Source organism: Grampus griseus, assembly GCF_964374135.1.
Source record: "Grampus griseus genome assembly, chromosome: 19".
Lineage (NCBI taxonomy): Eukaryota > Metazoa > Chordata > Mammalia > Artiodactyla > Delphinidae > Grampus > Grampus griseus.
The window spans coordinates 5,297,108-5,325,000 of record NC_139013.1 but is presented as its reverse complement, the minus strand read 5'-3'; the positions used below and the strand labels follow the sequence as shown (position 1 = coordinate 5,325,000).

General features: G+C 39.1%; 1 pseudogene across 1 annotated transcript; it reads left to right on the top strand.

Moving 5' to 3' along the window:
• The first annotated feature begins 452 nt into the window (after positions 1–452).
• On the top strand, positions 453–14,968 carry LOC309836658 (vomeronasal type-1 receptor 4-like; annotated as a pseudogene). Its single transcript has 2 exons — positions 453–1,324; positions 14,715–14,968. The product of its transcript is annotated as a vomeronasal type-1 receptor 4-like (transcript).
• Positions 14,969–27,893: the final 12,925 nt, after the last annotated feature.

The window sequence follows — 27,893 nt, the reverse complement described above, 5'->3', positions numbered from 1 at the left end:
GGACCTGGATTATTATTTGAATAGAACCAACTGGCTTTTTGGCAGAGAATGGTGGTTCAATGCACTATCTTTACCAGCCTAATGGGTCTCAAGTCTTCACTCTGCCCTACGCAGCAGATTTCAAGAAGCATGTAACCTCTCTGTGTTACCCTTCCCTGTAAAATTGAAGTCACAGAAATCTCGGGCTCGTGGATTCGTGAAGAATGAAGTGATCATGTGGCGTGCCTTCAACGAGTAATTTTACATATAAGTGCTCTTTATAATGTACACATTCAACCCTTTTAAGGCTGCTAGTAACAGAAAAACATGAAGTACATTTTTCTAACCGGGAACTCACGGCAAGTGCAGAATATTGGATTTCAGCTGACATGATTCATGTAGCCCACGCCTCATATTCCCATGCAGGACATTTAAACTCACAAGACAAGTATCAGTGACCGTGAACTGAGAGGATGGCTAGCAGTGATTTGACAATGGATGTGATCTTCTTAACACAGACTGTGGTTGGAATCCTGGAGAATTTCTCGCTTCTTTGCCTTATATCATCCTTCCCTTCACTGGCTACAGGTTAAGGTCCACAGATTTCATCCTTAAGCACCTGATTGTAGCCAACTTCTTGGTCCTCATCTCTAAAGGGGTCCCCCAGACAGTTATTCCCCCTTTGGGTGGAAACATATACCCAGTGATTTTGGAGGCAGACTTCTTTTCTTTCTTCACAGAGTGGGGAGGGAGTGTCCACTGGTAGCATCTGCCTCTGGAGTGTCTTTCAGGCCACCACGATCAGTCCCAGGAACTCCAGGTGGGCAGAGCTTCAAGTAAAACTCCCAAGTACATTGTTGCCTCTACTTTCCTGTGTTGGATGCTCCAAATGCTGGGAAATGTTGTTTTTCCTATCGATGTAACTGGCAAATGGAGCAACAAAGACATCACAAACGGGAAGGCTTTTTGATACTGTTCTGCTGTTCATCGTGACGAAACCAGACAGACATTGTATGGAGCATTGCTATTACTCCCTGATGTTTTCTGTTTGGGGCTCACGCTCTGGGCCAGTGGCTCCACGGTTTTCATCCTGTACAGACATGAGCAGCAGGTCCAACACATTTGTAGGACCAATGCCTCCCCCAGGTCCCCCCCGCTTCTCTTGAGTCCAGAGCTGCCCAAACCATTCTTCTCCTGGTGAGCACTGTCGTCTGCTTTTATACCCTTTCCTCCATCTTTCAACTTCTTTTGTCTCTTTCTGATCATCCTAGCTGGTTCCCTGTGGACATCACTGTAATCACTGCTGCGCGCTTCCCCACTGTCAGCCCCTTCCTGCTCGTGAGCCGTGACCCCAGTGTACACAGGCTCTACTTTGCCTGGTTCAGGAATACAAAATCCCCCACTGTTAGGAGAAATATGTAAATTGTGTGTATTTCCACAGTGCACAGTTGCCAATTCCTTCCTTCCTTCCTTCACCCTCAGTGTCCAAAGGCGAGTTTTGAACGGGAACCTGTGGAAGAACTGCTTTCGGGCTGATTCATGTTGTTGGCAGAATACGTTTCCTTTAATGACTCGCTTCTGAGTATCTCCATCTAGAAAGGCAGCATCAGCAAGTTGAATCCCTCTCCTGTTTTCAATCTCTTACTTCTTTCCGTCAGAACTATTTGGCATCTGTTCTTTAAAGCTCAGGTGATTATACTCCACCCACCTTCATTCACGAGGAAAATCTGTTCCAGTCAGCTAGGGCTGCTGTAACCAGGAATACCACAGGGGAATGCTCCAAGGTGATGGAGTAGGAAAACCCTGAGCTCTCCTCTTCTCCTGGACACACCAATATTACAACTGCGTACAGAGCAAGTATTGATGAGGAAGACCAGAGGCTACCAGAAAAGATCTTCTACAACTAAAGGAATGCAGAAGGATCCCCAGTGAGACAGGTAGGAGGGTTGGAGTCTCGGTAGAGTCAAGAACCATATCCCTGGGTGCGTGACCCAGAAACAGGAGAATAATACAATTACAAAGATTCTTCCCGAGGGGTGAGCATTCTGAGCCCTACATTGGGCTGGCACGCCGGGAAGATAAGCCCCCAGAACACTTAGCTTTGAAAGGCAGCAGGGCTTTCTTTCGGAAGAGCCAGAGGGATGTGGGAAATACGCGGAGGTAGAGACTCCACTCTTTTTTTTCTTTTTTTTTGAGGTATGGTTGATCTACAATATTGTGTTTGCTTCAACGATACAGCAAAGTGACTCCGTTTTTTTTTTTCAGAGGATACGCCATTATAGGTTATTACAAGATACTGTATATCGCTGTGCTATGAAGTAAATCCTTGTTACTAATCTATTTTATGTATAGAAGCTTGTATCTGTTAATCCCGTACTCCTGATTTGTCCCTCCCTCCCTCCCTCACCCCTTTGGTAACCATACGTTTGTTTTCTATGTCTGCGAGTCTCTTTCTGTTTTGTATTTAGATTCATTTGTATTATTTTTAGATTCCACATGTGATATCATTTGGTATTTGTCTTTCTCTGACTTACTGCACTAAGTATAATATTCTCTCAGTCCCTCCATGTTGCTGCAGGTGGCAATATTTCATTCTTTTTAATGGCTGAGTATTATTCCATTGCATGTATATCCATGTTTTCATGTCTTGGCTATTGTACAAAGTGATGCTATGAACATTGGAGTGCAGGTATCTTTTTGAATTAGAGTTTTTGTTTTTCCAGATATATATATACCCAGGAGTCAGATTGCTGGATCATATAGTAGCTCAATGTTTAGCTTTTTAGGGAACATCCATACTGTTTTCCATAGTGGCTGCACCAATTTCCATTCCCACCAACCATATACAGGTGTTCCCTTTTCTCCACACCCTCTCCAGCAATCATTATTTGTGAACTTTGTGATGATAGCCATTCTGACCAGTTTCAGGTGATACTCCATTGTGATTTGATTTGCATTTCTCTTATATTTAGTGATGTTGAGCATCATGTGTTTGTTGGCCATCTGTATGTGTTTTTTGGAGAAATGTCTATTTAGGTTTTGTGCCCATTTTTTGATTGGATTGCTGTTTTTTGTATAGAATTCTATGACCTGTTTATATATTTTGGATATTAACCCCTTGTTGGTTGTAGGGTTTGCAAATATTTTCTCTCATTCCGTAGGTTGTCTTTCATTTTGTTGATGTTTTCCTTTGCTGTGCAAAAGCTTTGAAGTTTAATTAGGTCCCATTTGTTTATTTTTCCTTTTATTTCTTTTGCCTTGGGAGACTGATCTAAAAAAAATAATTGCTGTGATTTATGTTTGAGAATGATTTCCTGTGTTGTCTTGTAAAAGTTGACCATGTCATGACATACATAGTTCTTTAAACCATTTTGACTGTACTTGTTTAATATGATGTGAGGGAGTGTTCTAATTTCATTGATTTTTCACGTAGCTGTCCAGCTTTCCCAGCACCACTTATTGAAGAGACTGTCTTTTCTCCATTGTAATTTCTTGCTCCTTTGTCTTAGGTTAATTGACTGTAGGTGTGTGGATTTATTTCTGGACTCTCTGTTCTGTTCCTCTGATCTATATGTCTCTTTTTGTGCCAATACCACACTGTTTTCATTTCTTTTGCTTGGTAGTATTGTCTGAAGTCTGGAAGGTTCATGCCTCCAGCTTTGTTCTTTTTCCTCAGGATTGCTTTGACAGTTCAGGGTCTTTTGTGGTTCTATATGAATTTAAGGATTATTTGTTCTAGTTCTGTGAAAAATATCATGGGTATTTTGATAGGGATTGCATTAAACCTGTAGACTGCTTTGGGTAGTGTGGCCATTTTAACAAAAGTAATTCTTCCAACCCGTGAGCATGGGATACCATTCCATTTCTTTGAATCATCTTCAGTTTTCTTCATCAGTGCATTTTAGTTTTCAGCATATACGTCTTTCACCTCCTTTGATAAGTTTATTCCTAGGTATTTTTTTGATGTGATTTTAAATGGAATTTTTAACTTTCTCTTTCATTGTTAGTGTAAGAAATGCAACAACTTCTGTATATTAAGCTTGTATCTTCTACCTTGCTGAATTCATTTATTGGTTCTAATAGTTTTTGTGGGGAGTCTTTTGGGTTTTCTATATAGAGTATCACGTCATCTCCATATAATGACAATTTTACCTCTTCCCTTCCAATTTGGATACATTTTCTTTCCTTTTCCTGTCTGATTGCTGTGGCTAGGACTTCCAGTACTACGTTGAATAGAAGTGGTGAGAGTGGGCATCCTTGTCTTGTTCTAGATTTTAGCAGGAAGGCTTTCAGCTTTCCACCATTGAATATTATGTTGGTGATGGTTTTGTCATAAATGGCTTTAATTATGTTGAGATATCTTCCCTGATACCTGCTTTGGTGAGAGTTTTTATCATGAATGGATGTTGAATTTTGTCAAATGCTTTTGCAGCGTCTGTTGAGATGATCATGTGGTTTTTGTCATTTCTTTTGTTAATCTGGTGTATCACATTGATTGATTTTGCGTATGTTGAACCATCCTTGAAACACTGGAATGAATACAACTTGATCACGGTGTATGATCCTTTTTACATATTATTAGACCCAGTTTGCTAATATTTTCTTGAGGATTTTTGCATCTATATTCATCAAAGGTATTGGCCTATTTATAATTTTATTTTTTTAATTGTCTTTGTCTGGTTTTGGTATCAGGGTGATGGTGACCTCATAGAATGAATTTGGGAGTGTTCCCTGGTCTTCAGTTTTTTTGGATTGTTGGAGAATAATAAGTTGTTCTTTGTATCTTTGGTGGAATTCCCTAAGGAAGCCATTTGATCCTTGACTTTTGTTTTGCAGAGAGGTTTTTAAAAAATTTTAATTGCAAGTTCTATTTCACTTCTAGTGATTGGTCTGTTCAAATTATCTGTTTCTTCTTGACTCAGTTTTCACAGGCTGTATGTTTCTAGAAACTTGTTTATTTTTTCTAGGTTGTCCAATTCGTTGGCATAAAAATGTTCATAATATTCTCTTATGATTTTTTTCTATTTCTGCAGTATTGGCTGTTATTTCTCCTCTTTCATTGCTTCTTTTGTTTTTGTGCTTCTCTCTTTCTTTCTTGGTGAGCCTGGCTAGAGTCCATTGAATTTGTTTATATTTAAAAAAACAGCTCTTGGTTTTATTGATCATTTTCTATACTTTTTTTGATCTTTATTTTCTCTCTGGTCTTTATTATTTCCTTTGTTCTGCTGACTTTGGGTTTTGTTTGTTCTTTCTCTCTTTTATGTGCTAGGTTAGGTTGTTTACTTGAGATTTTTCTTGTTTCTTGAAGAAGGCCTGTATTGCTATGAATTTCCCTCTTGCTGCATTCCTTAAATTTTTAAAGGTTATATTTTCATTTTCATTTGTCTTGAGGTATTTTCTAACTTTATCTTTGATTTAATTGTTCACCTGTTGGTTTTTAGTAACATGTTGTTTAGTTTCCATACATCCATTCTTGTCCCATTTTTCTTCCTGCAATTGAATCTAGTTTCATACCACTGTGGTCAGAAAAGATGCTTGTAATATTTGCTATTCTCTTAAATTTGTTGAGCCTTGTTTTGTGCCTTTGTATGTGGTTTATCCTAGAGAACGTTCCATGCATGCTTGAAAACAAACTGTGTTTTCTTTTTTTTTTAATGTTTTGTCCTGTAGATATCAATTAAATCCACTGGTCTCTTGTGTCATTTAGGATGTCTGTTGCCTTCTTGATTTTCTATCTGGATGATCTGTCCATTAATGACAGTTGGGTATTAAAGTCTTCTACTATTATTGTATTATTGTCAATGTTTCCCTTTATGTCTCTTAGTATTTGTTTTATATAATTGGATACTCATATATTGGGTGCATATATGTTAATGAGTGTAATATCCTCTTCTTGTATTGATCCCTTTATCAATATATAATGACCCTCTTTGTCTTTTGGTATAGACTTTGCTTTAAAGTCTACTTTGTCTGATATGAGTATCAATACCTCTGCTTCCTTGTCATTTTCATTTGAATGAAATATATTTTTCCATCCCCTCACTTTCAGTCTGTGTGTGTCTTCTGCCCTGAAGTGAGTCTCTTGTAGGCAGGATATTGTAGGTTTTTTTAAAAATCCAATCTGCCACTCTATGCCTTTTGATTAGAGCATTTAGTCCACTAACATGTAAAGTAATTATTGATAAGTATGTAATTATTGCCATTTTAATCCTTGTTTTCCAGTTGTTTTTGTAATTCTTCTTTGTTCATTTCTTCTTTTGTTTCTCCTTGTCTGGTTTGATGATTTTCTTCTGTAGTATGCTTGGGTTCCTTTCTTTTTTGGTTTTTGTGAATCTATTGTACGTTTTTGATTTGTGGTTACCATGGAGTTTAAGTATGTTGACCCATAACTATATCTACTTACTATAAACGGATAGACATACAAGTTTAAACACATTTTGAAAGATCTACATTTTTCTACTCCCCTCCCCTACTTTCTATGATTTTGATGTCCTATTTTACATCTTCATGCGTATCCTTTAATGTTAATTGTAGTTATGATCACTTTGACAAAAATTTTGGATTGTTTTTTAATCTATGTACTGGCTCAGTAAGTGATCTTCAATCCTTTTATACATTTGCCTTTCCTTTTGTGATTTTTCCCTTTCCTGTGGATTCTTGCTTCTTTTTTTTTTAGAGAAGATCCTTCAATATTGTTTTTAGGTTTGGCTTAGTATTGCTGAATTCTATTAGTTTTTGCTTGTTTGAAAAATTATTTAACTCACCTTCTATTCTTAATGATAATCTTGCTGAGTAAAGAATTCTAGTTTTCAGATTTTTCCCTTTCAGCACTTTGATTATATCATACCACTCCCTTCTGGACTGCAAAGTTTCTGCAGAGAAATCAGCTGATAGCCCTATGTAAATTCCGTTGTAACTGACTCTTTGTTTTACTCTCCCTGCCTTTAAAATCCTCTCTTTATCTTTAACTTTTACCATTTTAATGATGATATGTCTTGGTGTGGGGCTGTTTGGTTTCATCTTTTTGGGAACCCACTGTGCTTCCTGTACCTGAATATCTGTTTCCTTCTTTAGGTTTGTGAAGTTTTCAGTCATAAGTTCTTCAAGTATGTTTTCAATCCCCTTCTTTCTCTATTCCACTCTCGATCTCCTATTATGTGTTGTTTGACATGTTTTATATTACCCCATAGATCTCATATGTTGATTTCTTTTTTTTTTTTTTTTAGTTTATGTTTGTCTGCTATTCTAGTTGGTTGATTTCCATTATTCTGTCTTCCAGGTCACTTATTCCTTCTTCTGTGTCATTTAAGCTGGTATTATTTGCTTCTAGATTGGGTTTTTGTTTTTTTTTTTTGCGGTACGGGGGCCTCTCACTGTTGTGGCGTCTCCCCTTGCAGAGCACAGACTCCGGACACGCAGGCTCAGTGGCCATGGCTCACGGGCCCAGCCACTGCGGGGCATGTGGGATCTTCCCGGACCGGGGCACGAACCCATGTCCCCTGCATCGGCAGGCGGACTCTCAACCACTGCACCACCAGGGAAGCCCTAGATTGGGTTTTTTATCTCAGCAGTTGAATTATCTATTTTTGATTGTTTCATCTTTATAATTTCTAGTTCCTTGTTACATGGATCTGAATTTCTGTCAATAATCTTTCTCAATTTTTTTAGCATTTTTATTAACTCCTTTTTGGACTTAGTGTCTAGTAGCCTGGTGAGCTCTGTTTTATTATTTGTCCTTTCAGAGGATTTCTCTTGGTCTTTTTAATTGAGAGTGATTTTTATGCCTTTTCATTTTACTTAACTGTTTCTCCTAAATACACAGAGAAAGTTATCTACTGTGGTCTTGAAGGGGTGTTTTTATGTGGGAGCATCCCTGTGTAGACTGTGTGTGTCCAGTGTTTTTGGTGCGAGGGCTGGTTTTGGTATTGATGCCAGCCATGTCTTTCTTCAGGGTGTGCTGGCCCTTATCCCCTTGATAGTGAATGTGGTTAGTTTTGTAGTATTTAGACCCTGTGTTGGGTGTGAGGTAGGGCTTCTTCTCTACTCCGTGTCTGTCAGTGTGCTGTGAGGGGTGGGGTCTGCTCCCCAGTTGTTGGAGTAGAAGCCCTCAGGTTCATTCTGGCTCTATTACCCTTGAGTGGGTGCCCTGCCCCAAAGGAGGTGATTGATGAAGCAAGTGAGGCCTGTGTGGTCACAGAGGACCTATGACTACCTGTATAGGGGTCTTTGTTTCTGCTCTGAAGCAGCCTAAGTTTGCAACCCTTTCTCTATTAACGTTGTCCCAGATCTAGTGCAAGGCTGTCCTGTGGAGTAGGCTGGTACTGGGGGTTGTGGCATTGTGGATGCAAGAATTGAGGTAGCTCTGCTGCAGCCTGGGATCTGGGCTGCCTCTGTGGCAGACTTCCCCCAGGACCTGTCGGCCCTGATCTAGTGCTAAGCTGTGGTGTGGATTGGGCAGAGCTGGGTCGCTCTTGCTGGGAGACGAACTGCTGCATACTCCTGAGTAAGTTGACAGTGGCCATTGGTGCCCCACCCAGACCACACCCTGGGCACTCCCAGCTATCTCTGTGTAGCTAAATGAGTCCTATCCCAGGGCCTGAGCACCTGAGCTTGAGCGCTTAGTCACTGCTTGCTCTTGTGGCATGGCCCCATGTGCACACTGTCCCCCAGAGCTACATCCTTCACCCGTACACACGCTGACAATGGCTTCTGTGGATCCACCCAGATCACACCCCAGGCATCCTGGTCTGTCTCTGTGCATCTAGACTGAGTCTCTGCCCAGGTCTCATGCCAGGCTGTGGTGTGAAGTGAGCAGGGCCAGGGATTGCACTCATTCAGATTGGGTAGTGTAGCAAGGTAGCAGCCACCAATGCAAGACTCTCTCTGCCCTGACTGTCGTCAAGCCAGCACATGTGTGCTCCTTGCAAGTAGAGTCTAGGCTTCTCCATCCCTTCTAACTGTCTCAGTGGATTTTCCAGTGGGCAAGAGGGCCTGTCTTCTCTACACAGGACCCCAAGACTGGGATGCCCAGATGGTGGTCTGACCTGCTCACTCCCCAGGCCAAGGGATCTGCTCATACAGACTTTCTTCTCCTTACAGATCCCTCCCCGGTGTGGCAGGTCCCAGCTCGATGCCTTTTTTTCCCATCCTACCAGGTTATGTGGAGATCTTTCTTGCAGCTTTGGTTGTGTAGGACTTTTTCTGCCAATCTCAAGTTAGTTTTCCGTGAGAATTGCTCCACATGTAAATGTATTTTTGATGTGTTTGTTGAGGGAGGTGAGTTCTATGTCCTCCTACTGCCCCATCTTAATCCTCCCCGAGACTCCACTCTTAAAGGGCACACACAAAATATCACATGCTCAGGGACTCAGGAAAGCAGTAGTAATTTGAAAGGAACCTGAGTCAGACTGACCTGCTGATTTGGGAGAATCTGCTGGAGAAGTAGGAGGCAAATGGAACTCACTCTTGGGACACAAACGTGGGCAGCACCCATTTTTGTGAGCTATTTCTACCACATGGACACTGGTGCTAGCCTGCACCGTTTGGAATCCTACCTCTAGATTATTAGCCGCAGGACCCAGCCCTGCCCCCACCAACCAGCCTGTCGGCACCAGTATTGAGACGCTTTAGACCAAGCAATTAGCTGAGCAGGGACACAGACCCATCCACCAGCAGGCAGGCTTCCTTAAGGCTCCCTGAGCACACAGCTGCCCTAGACATGGCCTTGTCCACCAGAGGACCCAGGACCAGCCTCACATACCAGTGGGCAGACACTAGACTCAGGCTCTTCAGGACCGTGAAGTCAGAGACCCTGGGACCCATCTCAGACCACCGGTGGGCAGGTACCAGCCCCAGGACCCACCAGGCCCCAGCCCCAACAACCAGCAGGCAGACATCTGCTCAGAAATACCTTGCACTCCTCAGCCAGCCATACTGGAATCCAGCCCCACTCACCAGCAGGCCAGCACCAGCTTTGGCACACAGCCAGTACGCACAGGAACAGGAACTGGTTCCACCCACCAGCAGGTCAACACTGAACTCAGGAACCCCAGCCCCACAACCACCCACCCCAGAACCTGGCTCTGCCTACCAGTAAGCTTGCACTAGCCCCGGGACCCCCCAGGCTTCTGCAGGCAACAGCCTCGTAACCCAGCCCTGCCAACAAGTGGCCGTCAGCCTCTCCACAAGGCAGTACTTGGCAACAACAGTACTGCAGCCTAGCCACGCCTACAAGATTGCCCACAGTAGTCAGGGTGCTACCACAGAAGGACAAAGGCATCCGCCATGGGGGGCAACCCTAGAGCGTATAGCACTAATGACCAGAGGGGAATGTGGTGCTGGGACCCACAGGACATCTAGAAAAGGCCACGTCTCCAAAGTCAGGAAACATCACCAACCTACTAGGTACACAAATAAAAACAGCAAATTAGGCAAAATGAGGTCACAGAGTAACATGTTCCCATCTAAGGAACAAGATAAAAACCCAGAAGAACTACATGAAGTGAAGATAGGCCATCTACCCAAGAAAGAGTTCAGTGTAATGATCATAAAAATGATCAAAGAACTCAGGAGAAGAATGGATGGACACAGGGAGAAGTTTTTTTTTTATATAAATCTATTTATTCATTTTTGGCTGTGTTGGGTCTTCGTTGCTGTACGTGGGCTTTCTCTAGTTGTGGCAAGAGGGGGTTGCTCTTTGTTGCGGCACGTGGACTTCTCATTGCGGTTGCTTCTCTTGTTGTAGAGCACAGGCTCTAGGTGCGTGGGCTTCAGTAGTTGTGACACATGGGTTCAGTAGTTGTGGCTCACAGGGTCTAGAGCGCAGGCTCAGTAGTTGTGGCGCACGGGCTTAGTTGCTTCGCAGCATGTGGGATCTTCCCGGACCAGGGCTCGAACCTGTGTCCCCTGCATTGGCAGGCGGATTCTTAACCACTGCGCCACAAGGAAAGCCCCACAGTGAGAAGTTTAACAAGGATTTAGAAGATATAAAGAAGAACCAAACAGAGAGGAAGGATATAATAGCTGAAATGAGAAATATACTAGAAGGAATCAACAGTAGATTAAGTGATACAGAGGAAGGAACCTGCGAGCAGGAAGTCAGAGTATTGAAATCACTGATACCGAACAGGAAAAAGAATAAAAATAAATGAGGACTGTTTAAGAGACTTTTGGGACATGATCAATCATACTAACATTTCCATTATAGAGGTTGCAGAAGGAGAAGAGAGAGAAAGGGGCAGAGAGCATATTGAAGATATAATATCTGAAAACTATGCTAACCTGGGAAGGTAAACAGACATGCTGGTCCAGGAAGCACAGAGTCCCAAACAGGATCAACCTGAAGAGGAATGCAACAAGATACAGTGTAATTAAAATGGGAAAAATTAGGGCTTCCCTGGTGGCGCAGTGGTTAAGAATCCACCTTCCAATGCAGGGGACACGGGTTCGAGCCCTGGTCTGGGAAGATCCCACATGCTGCAGAGCAACTAAGCCCATGCACCACAACTACTGAGCCGGTGCTCTAGAGCCCACGAGCCACAACTACTGAAGCCCACGTGCCTAGAGCCCGTGCTCTGCAACAAGAGAAGCCACAGCAATGAGCGCGCACCGCAATGAAGAGTAGCCCCTGCTCGCCGCAACTAGACAAAGCATGCACACAGACAAAAATAAAATTAATTAATTAATGAGGATCAGGGTCAACTAAGGGCTGGTGCCATTGTACTAGGGAAGTCATTCCTTAAAATCCATCTTACTGGTGAGTGGAGTCTAAAACTGGAGGTAGAGCCCATTTTCACAGTTGGCCACTACAGTGTCCTTGCCACAGAAAACTTGGTTTTTAATGTCTCATTGCCCCCTCTGCAGACTGTTTGGTTATGCCAACAGCAGTCCGGAGCAGGTGCCTGTGGGAGGGGCATGTGGCTACGAGCAAAGCACATGGCTTTTAGAACTCAACTTCCAGGTAGCAACCCCCTGGGCTCAGGTCCGGCCACTCATAGGAGTCATGGCCAAAGCCTGTGCCCATATGCCAGAAAGTGCCGTCCTGCCCCCCGATGCATCCCACTCACCTGGTGCATTTCTTAGCCTCTACCAGTAGTAGAAAATGCTCATAAACTTCGAGGCTGTGCACTAAGAATGTCCCATCATCATGTGCATGCAGAAGTTTTAATCAAATATTGTACCTGACTCTAAGGATGAGGGACACAATCACAGAGGCCTAGGCTAAAGGGCATTCTGAAAACAATTGGTGTGCCCTCTTCAGAACTGTCAGTATTGGGAACTTCCCTGACAGTCCAGTGGTTAAAACTCTGTGCTTCCATTGCAGGGGGCGTGGATTCGATCCCTGGTTGGGGAACTAAGATCCTACATGCCTCGGGGCACGGCCAAAAAAAAATTATAAAAAAGAAAACCTGTCAGTATCACTGAAGACAAAGGAGTGGCAAACCATCTAGTTTATTTTTTTTAACTTTATTTTTTAATCTACAGAAGTTATTTTTTAAAATTGAAGTATAGTTGATTTACAGTGTTGTGTCAATCTCTGCTGTACAGCAAAGTGACTCAGTTATACACATATAGACATGCTTTTTTTTTTTTTTTTTTTCTTTTAAATACACTTTTATTGGAAGACATTCTCTCACTTACACTGGTGATTAAGAGCACAGACCATGAAAGCAGATTGTCTAAGTTTAAATGTTACCTAGTTCTACCATTTGATGATTGTGGTAGCATCCTACTTAACTCTCAGTTTTTCTCATCCACAAAGTGAAAATGATATCCGTAGCTACTTCTCAGAGTTGTGGTTAAGGATTAAATGAGTGATTATATATCAGGATCCAGGTTCACAGTAAATACCGTGTCAGCGTTAATCATTACCCATGAGCTGGGAAGCTACCCAAAAGATACGTCCTATAAATTCAATGTTCAAGTCTACATATCCATCATTTCTATATATTTTAATACATTTTCAATTACAATCACAAGTCTAATTTAAACGTGAGCACAACACATTTCCTGAGTGCCTACTGTGTGATAGACATGCTTTTTTATATTCTTTTCCATTGTGGTTGAGGTTAGTAGATGCAAACTATTACATTTAGGATGGATAAACAACAAGGTCCTACTGTATAGCACAGGGAACTACAGTCAATACCCTGTGATAAACCAGAATGCAAACAATCTAGTTTTTAAAAACTAAAGAGTCAAGACAACTAAATGCAATATTTATACCATGACTGGATCTTAGATTTATAAAAACAGAAAAGACATTATTGTATCCCTGGGGGACAAGGGGCAATCGGTATATGGACCGTCTATTAAATGGACTGTCTAATGTTAATTTTTTGTGTGTGATAGATTTATTGTGTTAGGAGAATAACCTTGATGTTAGGTGATCCAAGATCAAGTTGCTTACAGATTCTGTGTCTCTGGAGCATCCTCCTACTGGTTTTTGGACAGCCACCTTCGAGCAGTATATTTACACGGCTGGGATTTCAAGGGATGAATTTTTGTGGGGGAAACAACATTCAGTCTAAAACATAGCCCACTGATTAGTAAACTTATTTACATCTTCAAAGACTCTTTTCTCTGTGCTTCCACTGCAAGGGGTGCGGGTTCGATCCCTGGTTGGGGAGCTAAGATCCCACATGCCGTGCAGCAAGGCCAAAAAATAAAAACAAAGACTCTTTGCCACGTAGTGTAATGTAACGAAGGTATTAACCCCAGGGAGTGGAGATCTGCCTACCTCAATATGAGACCAGTGGATTTCTTGCAATGAAAATTTATTTTATAAATTGTTACAATCATGAAACTATTACCAAGGATTACTTCTTGGGATGGTTTCATAGAAGGAAAAAAAAACAGCACTTGCAAATTGATAGTTCTGTTTTGTTATGTTTTATTTCTTATATAAAGTGTGGATTATATATTAAGAATACTACAGTAAGAAAGGGACTTTCTCATCACTGTTGGGTCATCAAAGTTCTTCAAGACGTAAGTGGTTGGTAGGGGTCAGGCCTCTTGCCAACACTGAATGCCAGGACCCTGTGGGCACATCTTCTACTTCAAACTACAAGAGAAGAGAGAAATAGTGGTAGAGTGCTGTTCACTAAAATTCTGTCTGTGGTCCTACAGTGTATAAAGTGTAAAGGTTTTCCGGGCATATTTTATATGACTAAGATATTTGCATCATGGGCTCAATGTAGAAACAATCCATGAGAACCTACTATATAGCACAGGGAACTCTACTCAATACTCTGTAATGGCCTATATGGGAAAAGAATCTAAAAAAGAGTGGATATATGTATATGTATAACTGATTCACTTTGCTGTACAGCAGAAACTAACACAGCATTGTAAATCAACTATACTCCAATAAAAATTAATTTTAAAAAAGAAACAATCCATGAGCAAGTTCTAAGTCCAGTTTAAATGAGGGCATTTTTTGTTTTTGTTTTTTTGAATTAAGATTTTTTTAAATTGAAGTGTAGTTGATTTACAATGTTGTGTTAATTGCAGGTGTACAGCAAAGTGAATCAGTTATACATATATATTTTTCTTCTTTTTCAGATTCTTTTCCCTTATAGGTTATTACAAAATATTGAGTATAGTTCCCTGTGATATACAGTAGGACCTTGTTGTTTATGTATTTTAGATATAGTCGTGTGTATATATCAATCCCAACCTCCTTATATATCCTTCCTCCCCGCTTTCCCATTTGGTAACCACTACTATCACTGTAGTAGTGATAGTGATAGTGTTCCCTGAAGTTTTATTTTCTGTGCTCACAATCTGGACCCGCGGCTCCATAATTGTCACCCTGTACTGGCACAAACAACGAGTCCAACACATTCACAGGAATACCGTGTCTCCCAGATCCTCTGCTGAGTCCAGAGCCACCCAAAGCATCCTTGTTCTTGTGAGCGCCTTTGTATCTTTTCACACCCTTTCCTCCATCTTTCACATTTCTTACGTTCTTTCTCCTAATCCCAGTTGATGGTTCATGAAAACTGCTGCCCTAATTTCTGTGCGTTTTCCAACTGTCAGCCCCTTTCTGCTCATGACCCGTGACTCCACTATACCCACGCTCTGCTTTGGACGGATAACGAATACAAAACCTGCTACTCTTAATCCGAAATATGTAAATTGTTAGCTTTGGAACAATAATCAGCTGTCTATTCACTTATCACCTGAGAACGTTGATTCGGAAACTTATGGAGAAATCAAAAGTCTTTCTTCAGTACATGCTAGTGGGTATTGGGCTCTTCAGTGGGTTGAATGTGGCACCTACCTGGCTATGGTATTAAGCAATTAAGGTGAATTAAGCCTCCACCTGATACCCAGGATCCTGTAGATAGTAAACTCAATCAAATGTTGCTTGAGGCACATGAATAGATCTGGTCCTACCTCCTGTCAGAAAAGAAGCATGGTTGACCAACTGGTGTACCTATGGGAAAATTTGCCAGTAGTGAGTATGGTGACGAAATGAGTGGTAGATATTGGTGGAAGACAGTTAATTATGGATTTCTCATGTATGTGTCTGTCTTACGGACAGCTTTTGTATTGGACTGTTTTTTCATGAATGTTTGCATGAAAAAGAGCTTTGGGGAAAAAAGAGACAGTGTCACCCTCTGGGACAGTGGACGGGTTTGTTTGCTGTACAGTTAAATAAGGATGTTTCCCTTTGGGGCAAATGGTAGGTCAGCTTCCCTTTAAAAGATTGGGTTTTTCTACACGGAGTTCCTCAGCTGCGATTCAATCCCATTACATGTGCTATATCCACCAGGGCCTCGCCACCTCATCCTGATTGGAATTAGGGAGGCGAGTGGAACTGATAAAGTCAGGATGTTCTTGAGACTGCTGTGCCATTAATAATAAAGTCTCTGGGGTTTTTTCTGTTGTTGTTTTTTAATAGACTTTGTTTTTTAATGCAGACGTAGGTTAAGAGCAAAATTGAGTAGAAGGTACTGAGATTTCCCCTGTCATTCCTGCCCCCACATACACACAGCCTCCACAACTATCCAGTCCCACACCAGAGTGGTGCATTTATTAAAACTGCAGAACCTACACTGACACAAAATTATCACTCAAAGTCCATAGTTTACATTATTGTTCACTCTTCGTGTATACTCTTATCAGTTTCAATGTGTAATGACATATACCCATCATTACAGTATAATACAGAGTAGGTTCACTGCCCTAAAAACCCTCTGTGGTCCACCTATTCATCCTTCCTTCCCCCTAACTGTTAGCAACCGCTGATCTTTTTACTGTCTCCACAGTGTTGCCTATTCCAGAACGTCATACAGTTGGAATCATACAGTATGTAGCCTTATAGATTGGCTTCTTTCACGTAACAATATACGTCTAAGGTTTTTACATGTGTTTTCTTGGCTTGATAGCTCACTTCTTTTTAGCACTGAATAATATTCCATTGTCTGGACGTACCACAATTTATTTAACCATTCACTTACTGAAGCACATCTTGGATGCTTTCAAGTTTCAGTAACTACACATAAAGCTGCTATAAACATTTGTGTTCAGGTTTTTGCATGGACCTAAGTTTTCAACTAATTTGTGTAAATACCAAGGAATGTGATCATATGATAAGAGTACATTTAATTTGATAAGAAAATGCCACACTGTCTTCCACAATGGCTCTATCTACCATTTTGTGTTCCCACAGCAGTAAATGAGAGTATCTGTTGCTCAACGTGCTTCCCAGCATTTTGTGTTGTCATTGTTCTGGATTTTGGTCGTTCCGTTGGATGTGTAGTGGTATCTCATTATTGTTTTGTTTTGCAACTCTCTCATGATACATGATGTTAATCTTATTTTCCTATGTTTATGAAAATATCTGTGTATCTATTTTGGTGAAGTTTTTGTTCCTGTCTTTTTCGCATTTTCAAATCAGCTTGTTTGTTTCCTTATTGTTGAGTTTTAACAGTTCTTTGTATATTTTGAGTAGCAGTCCTTATTAGAATTCTGTTTTACAAATATTTTCTCCCAGTCTGTGGCTTGTCTTCTTATTCTCTTGACGTGTTTTCGAGAGCAGAAGTTTTTAATTTTAGTGAAGTCTAAATTATTCATTATTAACTTCATGGATTGTGCCTTTGGTGTTATATCTAAAAAGACATTGTGGGGATTTCCCTGGGGGTCCAGTGGGTAAGACTCCATGCTCCCAGTGCAGGGGGCCTGGGTTTGATCCCTGGTCAGGCAACATGATCCCACACGCCACAACTAAAGAGTCCACATGCCGAAAATAAGACCAGTGCAGCCAAATAAATAAATCAAATAAATATTAAAAAAAAAAGACATGGTGAAACCAAAGTTCATCTAGATTTTTTTCCTATGTTATTGTCTAGGAATTTTATAGTTATACACTTTACATTTACATCTATAATCCATTCTGTATTGAATTTTGTGAAAGGAATAAGGTCTATATCTAGATTCTTTTCTTTTTTTAATGTGGATGTCCAATTGTTACAGCACCATTTGTTGAAAAGACTGCCTTTTCTCTATCGTATTGCCTTTGCTTCTTTGTCAAGATCAGTTGACTCTATTTGTGTAGGTCCATTCCTGGACTCTCATTATGTTCCTCTGATCTATTTGTCTATACTTTTGCCAATACCACAATGTCTTGATTACTGTATATTTGTAGTAAGCCTTGAAGTTGAGTAGTGTCAGTCTTCTGACTTCGTTCATCTCCTTCAATGTGTTTTTGGCTACTATGGGTCTTCCGACTCTCCAATTAAACTTTAGAATCAGTTTGTTGATATCCACAGAATAACTTGCTGGCATTCTGATTTGGAATGCATTTAGTCTATAAGTCAAGTTGGGAGAAGCTGTCACCTTGAAAATACTGAGTCTTTCTCTCCATGAACATGGAATATCTCTCCATTTATTTAGTTATTTGATTTCCCTTATCAGAGTTATGTAGATTTCCTCATATAGATCTTATACCTATCATGTTAGATTTATACCCAAGTATATTTTTTTTTAGGTGCTAGTGTAAATGTTATTGAGCTTTCAATTTCAAATTACTGTTTATTACTGACTTATAGGAAAGCGACTGAGTTTTGTATATTAACTATCTTAGTCAGTTTGGGCTGCCATAACAAAGTACCACAGAAAGGGTGGTTTATAAACAGAAGACATTTCTCATAGTTCTAGAAGCTAAGAAGACCAAGATCAAGATGCTGGCTGATTTGGTGTCTGGTGGGAGCCCTCTGCCTGGTTGCAGATGGCTGTCTTCTTGTATCCTTATAGGGCAAAGAGTAAGAGAGCTCTCTGAAGTTTCTTTTATAAGGGCACTAATCTCATTCATGAGGGCTCCACCGTCACGACCTAATTACCTCCCAAAGGGCCCACTACCACATACCATCACATTGTGGGTTAGAATTTCAACATGTGAATGGGGCACGATATACAAACATTCAGTCCATTGGATAATATTAACCATGTATCCTTCAATCTTGCTATAATCACTTATTAGTTCCATAAGTTGTTGTTGATTCTCTTCAAGTTTCTACATAGATGTCATCTGTGAACCATGACAGTTTTATATCTTCCTTCCCAGCAAACAAAAGTCCAGGGCCAGAGAGATTCACAGGGGAACTCTAGAAAACATATAAAGAAGAACAAATGCCTATCTTTCTCAAACTCTTCCCAAAACTTGAACAGAAAGGAACACCCTCAAATTCATTATACAAGGTCACCATTACCCTGTCTGATACAAAAACCAAAGAAAGACACTACAAAAAAAGAAAATTAAGGGCCAGTATCTTTGCTGCAAAAATCCTCAACAAAATGTTACCAAACTGAATCCAACAATATATACAAATGATCATACACAATGATCAAGCTGGACTTTTCCAGGGACACAAGAACAGTTCAACATTCACAAATCAACCAATGAAATATACCACATTAAAAAAAGATAATAGAAGTCACATGACAGTCTCAATAAATGAAGCAAAAGTATTTGACGAAATTCAACATACATTCATGATCAACACGCTCATCAAAGTGGGTATACAGGGAATATACCTTAACATAATAAAGCCCATTTATGGCAAACACACAACCAACATCATACTCAAGATGAAAAGCTGAAAGCCTTCACACTAAATTCAGGAACAAGACAAGGATGCCCACTCTTGCCACCTCTACTTAACATAGTATTGGAAGTCCTAGCCATAGCAGTCAGACAAGAAAAACAAAAGCTATCCAAATCAGAAGGGAAAAGATAAAACTGGCACTATTTGCAGATGACATGATATATATAGAAAACCCTAAGGTCTCCACCCAAAAACTATTAGAACTGATAAATGAATTCAAAAATGTTGCAAGTTACAAGGCTAATATGCAGAAATCTGTGGCATTTTTATACAGTACTAATGAAATATCACAAATATAAAGTAAAAAAAATGCCATTTAAAATCAAATCAAAAAGAATAAAATACCTAGGAAAAAAAGGTGAAAGACCAATATTCTGAAAACTCTAAAATGTTTATGAAGGAAATTAAAGATGATATGAAGAAAGGGAAAGATATCTCATGTTCTTGAATTGAAAAAATTAATATTGTTAAAATGCACATACTACCTAAAGCAATCTACAGATGTAATGCAATCCCTATCAAAATACCTATGATATTTTTCACAGAACTAGAATGAAGAATCCTAAAACTCATATGGAGCCACACAAGACCCCAAATTGCAAAAACAATCTTAAGAAAAAAGAACAAGGCTGGAGGTATCACCCTCCCAGGCTTCAGACTATACTACAAGTCTATAGTCATCTAAATAGTATGGTACTGGCACAAAAACAGACACATAGATTGATAGAACAGAATAGAGAGCCCAGAAATACACCCATGCACTTATGGTCACTTAATCTATTACAGAGGAATCAAGAATACATAATGGAGAAAAGATAGCCACTTCAACAAGTGGTGCTGGGAAAACTGGATAGTTACATGGAAAACGATGAGATTAGAACATTCCCTCACACCATATACAAAAATAAACTCAAAATGTATTAAAGACCTAAATGTAAGACCTAAAACCATAATGCAGCCATATGGAAAACAGTATGGAGGCTCTTCAAACAACTAAAAATAAAACTATCATGTGATCCAGCAATTCCACTCCTGGGCGTATATCCAAAAGAAAAAAAAAAAAAACCCACTACTTGAAAAAATACATGCACCCCAATGTTCATAGCAACACTGTTTACAACAGCCAAGACATGGATACAACCCAAGTACCCATCAACAGAAGACTGGATTCAGAAGATGTGGAATATATGTAAGCAATGGAATATTAGCCATAAAAAAAGAATGAAATTCTGCCATTTGCAGCAACATGGATGGATCTAGAGAATATTATGCTTAGTGAAATAAGTCAGAGAAATACAAATACTGTATTATCATTATCACTTATATGTGGAATCTAAAAAATAGTATAAATGACTGTATATGCACAACACCAACAGGCTCACACATGTAGAAAACAAACTTGTGATTACCAAAAGGGAGAAGGAAGGGAGGAGGGACAAAATAGGGGCATGGGATTAAGGGACACAAACTACTACGTATAGAATAGATAAGTAATGAGGATATACTATATAGCACTGGGAATTATAGCCATTATCTTGTAATAACCTAAAATGGAGTATAATCAGCAAAAATACTTATTCACTATGCTGTACACCTGGAACAAATATAATACTGTAAATGAACTATACTTCAGTTAAAAAGAATGGACGTCAGAGATGATTATTACGGCAATGATAATAAACGGAAGAATTGGAGATGCTTTTAAGGTAAAATAAATATTGTGTTCCCTAAATCCCAGTACTAGATCTGTGGGGTATCAAAAGTCCTCCTAGTTCCAACTTAATAGATTTCAGTTCACCATTTTGTATTGTCCCACTTCTTTCATTGAACTAAAGATATAAAAGGACTCTCATTCTTCATACCTATAGAGCATTTGCTTTGTACTTCTTATTGTCCTGGGTACGTTTTCATGTTTCAAACTCAAAAACAATCTTTAATTCATATATCTTTAACATTTTTCACTGTAGTTACACAGGGAAATGTAGATTAAATCTATAAAGTGGGTTAAAAGATGTGGAAGAAAAATATAAGGGTAAGGAAAATTTTCTAAAAAAAGAAAGTTTGCTAGAGTTTAAAAGAATCATATAATGCTATACTCACAAACTGAGATTTTTATAGCCTTTGAAAAACTGCTCTTCTAGTAAAATTATTTAATTATATTTATTGCCTGATGCATTGTCATGAAACTAGTGTAAAAATATCTTAGGCAACTTATCTAAACAGTATTTCAGAAGCACTTTTGACAGTTGTACTGGGTAAAGGGTCCTAAGTGTGCAGCAGGAAAGTGTATGCAAGAAGTTACTAACGTGAGAAAAATTGGTTTTTCCTAACCAAGGAATCAAGATATTTAACAGTAAATATTATGTGCTGTATAAGAGTCTTACTCCAGTTTTTGACATTTGATCATGGACAGCTTTTCTTTTTTTTTCTTTTTTTTGACAAAGAGAATTAAAAAATTTTTTATTGTGACCCTCAGAAAGACATAGATTTTACATTGTGATCCAGAATAACACTTTCATATCTACACATGAGACTAAAATTAGAGCTACATGTAACAGTATTCACCTCTACTACATGCATTCTGGTATTTTCTGTTTTATTATGTTTCATGCCATTCCATCCCATTCTGTTTCTCTTTTTTAAACTATTGATCAAAACACACCAAACATTGTTGCTTCAATTAATTAATGTTGGTATCCAGAAAACAAACTTGATGACTGTGGTAGGAAGAGTAACTCAGCAATAATCATGCTTCCTCTTACTCTGTCTTCTTAAACTACACACGCTCCAGACAAATTATTTGCTCTTGCTATAAGGCTGGTTTTATAAGAAAATCTTATGGAATCTGACTTGTCTGTTAGACAGTTGTTTATTGTAAATAGAAAAAAAGGTATATGTGTGTATAACCATGTAATTGCAGTAGTTTTAAAAAAGTGCTTAAAGTTTTTGCTATTAATATGTTTGGTAGTTTTTAATGTATGATACAGTTTAAAATAGTCCATCTTCAAAATCATATTTGTTTTTGTATAAAAAGTATCTTAAATATTTATTCCTTCAAAAACAACAAACAAAAAAACACACTAAACAAATTAGTTAATGCTTTGACCCTTAGTTTGAAGAATATAGGCTAAAGGAAGATGAACATTCACCTTCCCTGACACAAATGTACGTAAGCATCATACATTATTCCCTTGTAATTCATGTAAATAAGGTTTATAAATCATTGTATAAATGTCATATATTTTCAGCTACATTTTAAGGAATACAGTGTATTTGGGAGCATTTCAATTATAGACTCCAAATAATAATTTAGAATAAATTAAAACTCAGAACCAGTGAAAAATATAAAATCCACATATGATTGCCTCACAGCAACAGCTGTTATAACTTAGGAATGAGTGATTTTCAGACCAACTGGAAGACAAGTAAATTCAACTAACTAGAACTCAACAATGCTTCATCATTTGATGATCACATGTAATTGTTCATACATGGGACTAAAATTCAGAAACTAAACTTTAGCAGTAACTGAGGTCAACTGAAAAGTTGATTTTTCCTGGCTGTTGTTTAAATGTAAGCTAAGATTTTGCTTATTTTAAAAAAAAGTCTAGGGCTTCCCTGGTGGTGCGGTGGTTGGGAGTCCGCCTGCCGGTGCGGGGGGCGCGGGTTCGTGCCCCGGTCCGGGAGGATCCCGCGTGCCGCGGAGCGGCTGGGCCCGTGGGCCATGGCCGCTGAGCCTGCGCGTCCGGAGCCTGTGCTCCGCAACGGGAGAGGCCACAACAGTGAGAGGCCCACGTACCACAAAAAAAAAAAAAAAAAAAGTCTATCATAAAAGAGAATATGACACAGAAAAATTAGTCATGTTAGACATAATACTAACATGTACCTCACTCATGGCTTCCATCTAAGGTCTTGCTACTTCCAGAGCTGCTGCTGCTCCCCAAGGCTTCTCTTCACCTTCAGGGTACCTCCCCACCATGACATTCTCTGTTTCTTGGTGATTCATCCAAACAAAACAAGGACAACCATCCCGCCATAATCCCTACCACCATCAAGAAAATCTGTCCATTTCTGAAGACAAAAAACAAGAAGTGTTGTTTCTAAGTATTTAAAAATAAACCTCAGACTTCCCTTGAGCAGGAAGCCTACAAGAATATCCCTCACCTCACACCATCCATGACTGAACCTGGTGGGCTAATTCTAATACTGTTCCAGCAGCACCTGGAAACTTAATAGAGCTCAACTACAGCTGCCCCTCAATGGGTTACAGTGGTGTTTGGCAAGTTTACACCAAGTATAACCACCTCTGGTGAAGAAGTCATTTCAGTTTGGGAAAAGTGAGTAATTTGGCCATTTAATTTGCATTGTTCTGGAAGTTGCCAGACTTGTCCTGCCAGGCATTAGTGTCAGAAACTTTCATCTTCCTTGGCTCTGCCTCCACTCTCTGTGTGCAGAGCAGAACAAAGGGAGGAGGCCCCAAGGCAGTGCCATCCAAGGAGCAAAAGTGAGGTCTGGGTTTTGAATGTATGAGGACTTTTGAATCATAAATGCCTTTCCATGGAAGCTTTCACTCAAGACTTTTACTGACTTTACAAACTGGAATGAATCCAAGCTGGGGAGTACACCACTGGAAGTTCAGTGACAAGAACAGGTCTGCGATTATTCCTCCCATGAAAGATAAGTTCCCTGTGTTTCTTATTCTCTACAAACACACACAGAGGGGACGTACACACGTTTTTTTCCTATATTCTTACCTTGGAAAATATCACACATGTTGATAAACTTGTTTCTGTAAGTGACTCGGTACCCGATTTTAGCAAACTCCTCCATGTAAGTGAAGTCACTCTGTAACTAGGAGGTGAACTGCTTATTTAAACATTTGCTTTCCCTTATGCTTGGAAGTATATGTGCTGTCGAAGCAAGCACTGGACAGCTTTTCTTAAAGTTTTTTATTGAAGTACAGTTGAGGTACAATATTATATGTTACAGGTACACAACCTGGTGATTCACATTTTTTAAAGTGTACTACATTTATAGTTGTTATAAAATACTGGCTGTATTCCCTATATTGTACAATACGTCCTTGTAGCTTATTTTATACACAGTAGTTTTAAGCTCTTAATCCCCTATCCCAATCTTGCCCCTCCCCCTTCCCTCTCCTCACTGAAACCACTAGTTTGTTTTCTATATCTGTGAGTCAGTTTCATTTTTGTTATATTAACTAGCTTATTTTATTTTTTACATTCCACATATAAGTGCTACCATATGGTATTTGTCTTCCACTGTCTGACTCATTTCACATAGCATAATATCCTCCAAGTCCATCCATGTTGTTGCAAATGGCAAAATTACATTCTTTTTTTATGCCTGACTAGTATTCCATTATATACATATACCATGCCATCTTTATCCATTCATCTGTTAATGGACTGTTAGGTTGCTTCCATATCTTGGCAAATGTAAATAATGCTGTGATGAACATTGGGATGCACGTATCTCTTTGAATTATTGTTTTCATTTTTCTCAGATATACAGCCAGGATGGAATTGCTGAATCATACGGTAGTTCTATTTTTAGTTTTTTATGAGGAACCCCCATACTGTCTTCTGAAGTGACTGCAGCAATTTACATTTCAACAGCAGTGTACGAGGGTTTCCTTTTTCCACATCCTTGACAACATTTGTTATTTGTGTTCTTTTTGAAGATAGACATTCTGACAAGAATGAGGTGATATCTCATTGTGGTTTTCATTTGCATTTCTCTTATGATTAACACTGTTAAGCACCTTTTCACTTGCCTGTTGACCATCAGTGTGTCCTCTTTAGAAAAATGTCTGGGCAGGCATTCTCCCCATTTTTTAATTGGGTTGTTTGGTTTTTTTGATGTTGAGTTTTATGAACTGTTTATGTATTTTGGATATTAACCCCTTATTGAACATATCATTTACAAATGTTTTCTCCCATTCAGTAGGTTGTTGTTTCATTTTGTTGATGGTTTCCTTTGCTGTGCAAAAATTTTAAGTTTTAATTCATTTGTTTATTTTTCTTTTTATTTCCTTTGCTTTAGGAGACAGATACAAAAAAAAATTATTGCTACAATTTATGTCAAAGTGTGTTCTGCCTACATTATCTTCTAGGAGTTTTATGGTTTCAGATCTTACATTAAGGTCTTTAATCCATTTTGAGTTTATTTTTGTACATCGTGTTAGAAAATGTTCTAATTTTCGTTTTTGTTTTGTTTTGTTTTTTGTTTTTGGCCGCACCACATGGCATGTGGGATCTTAGTTCCCCGACCAGGGATCGAACCCACACCACCTGCATTGGAAGCACAGAGTCTTAACCACTGGACCACCAGGGAAGTCCTAATTTTTGTTCTTTTACATGTAGCTGTCCAGATTTCCCAGCACCATTTATTGAAGAGACTATCTTTTCTCCATTGTATAATCTTACTTCCTATGTTGTAGATTAACTGACCACAAATGTGTGGGTTTATTCCTGGGTTCTCTATTCTTTTCAATTGATCTATTTGTCTGTTTTTGTGCCAGTACCACACTGTTTTGATTACTGTAGCTTTTTACAAGAGTCTGAAGTAAGGGAGTGTGATTCCTCCTGCGCTGTTCTTCTTTCTCAAGATTGTCTTGGCTATTTGGGGTCTTTTGTGTTTCCATACAAATTTTTTAATTTGTTCTAGTTCTCTGAAAAACGTCCTTGGTATTTTGATGGAGATTGCATTGAATCTGCAGATTGCCTTGAGCAGTATGTTCATTTTAACAATATTAATTCTTCCAATCCATAATCGTGGTATATCTTTCCATCTGTTTGTGTTGTCTTCAAGTTCTTCCATCAATGACTTATAGTTTTTTTTTTAAGATCTTTAAAAAAATATTTATTTACTCCGGCTGCATTGGATCTTTTAGTTGTGGCATGCAGGATCTTTTAGTTGTGGCATGTGGGCTCATAGTTGCGGCATGCGGACACTTAGTTGTGGCATGCAGACTCTTAGTTGCGCCATGCAATCACTTAGTTGCTGCATGCACGCCGGATCTAGTTCCCCAACCAGGGATCAAACCTGGGCCCCCTGCATTGGGAGCGTGGAGTCTAACCCAGTAGACCACGAGGGAAGTCCTAGTGACCTATTGTTTTAAGAGTACAGGTCTTTTACCTCCTTAGGTAGGTTTATTCCTAGATATTTTATTCTTTTTTTAAAAAATTTTTTTATATTGGAGTGTAGTTGATTTGCAGTGTTGTGTTAGTTTCAGATATACAGCAAAGTGATTCAGTTATACATATACATATAACTATTCCTTTTTCAAATTATTTTCCTATTTAGGTATTACAGAATATTGAGTAGAGTTCCTTTGCTATACACTAGGTCCTTGTTCATTATCTATTTTAAATATAGTAGTATTTTGGGGAATCCCCTGGCAGTCCAGTGGTTAGGACTCCGTGCTTTCACTGCCATGGGCCTGGGTTCGATCTCTGGTCAGAGAACTAAGATCCCGTAAGCCATGCAGCACAGCCAAATATATATATATGTATAGTAGTATTTATTCTTTTTAATGAGATGGTAAGTGGGATTGTTTCCTTAATTTCTATTTCTGATAGTTCATTGTTAGTGTATAAAAATGCAACAGATTTCTGTATATTAATTTTGTATCCTGCAACTTTACCAAATTCGCTGATGACCTCTAGTAGTTTTCTGGTGGCATCTTTAGAATTTTCTTAGTATCATGTTATCTGCAAACAGTGGCAGTTTTATTTCCTCCTTTCTAATTTATATTCCTTTTCTTTCTTTTCTTCTTTGATTCCTGTGGCTAGGACTTCCAGAACTATGTTGAATAAAAATGGTGAGAGTGGACGTCCTTGTCTTGTTCCTGATCTTAGAGGAAATGCTTTCAGCTTTTCACTGTTGAGTATGATGTTAGCTGTGGGTTTGTCATATATGGCCTTTATTATGTTGAGGTTTGTTCCCTCTATGCCCACTTTCTGAAGAGTTTTTATCATAAATAGATGTTGGATCTTAAAAGCTTTTTCTGCATCTATTGAGATAATCATATGATTTTTATTCTTCAGTCTGTTAATGTGGTGTGTCACATTGATTGGTTTGCAGATGTTAAAAAAAAAACCTTGCATCCGTGGGATAAATCCCACTTGATCAAGGTGTATCGTCCTTTTAATGTATTGTTGGATTCAGTTTGATAATATTTTATTAAGAATTTTTGCATCTTTGTTCATTAGTGATATTGGCCTCTAATTTTCTTGGGGTTTTCTTTGTGTGTGTTTGTGATATCTTTGTCTGGTTTTGGTATCAGGGTGATGCTGGCCTCTTAGAATGAGTTTGGGAGTGTTCATTTCTTTGCAGTTTTTTGGAATAGTTGAAGGATAGGTGTTAACTCTTCTCTAAATGTTTGATAAAATTCACCATGAAGCCATCTGGTCCTGGACTTTTGTTTATTGGGAGTTTTTATATTACTGATTCAAGTTCATTACTGTTAATTGGTCTGCTCATATATTCTATTTCTTCCTGGTTCAATCTTGGGAGATTGTACATTTCTAAGACTTTGTCCATTTCTTCTCAGTTGTCCATTTTATTGGCATACTGTTGTTAGTAGCAGTCTCATGATCTTTTGTATTTCTGTGGTGTTGGTTATTACTTTTCTTTTTTCATTTCTGATATTATTGATTTGGCCCCCTCCCTTATATTCTTGATGAGTCTGGCTAAAGGTTTATCAATTTTGTTTACCTTTTCAAAGAATCAGCTCTTAGTTTCATTGATCTTTTCTATTGTTTATTTAGTCTCTAT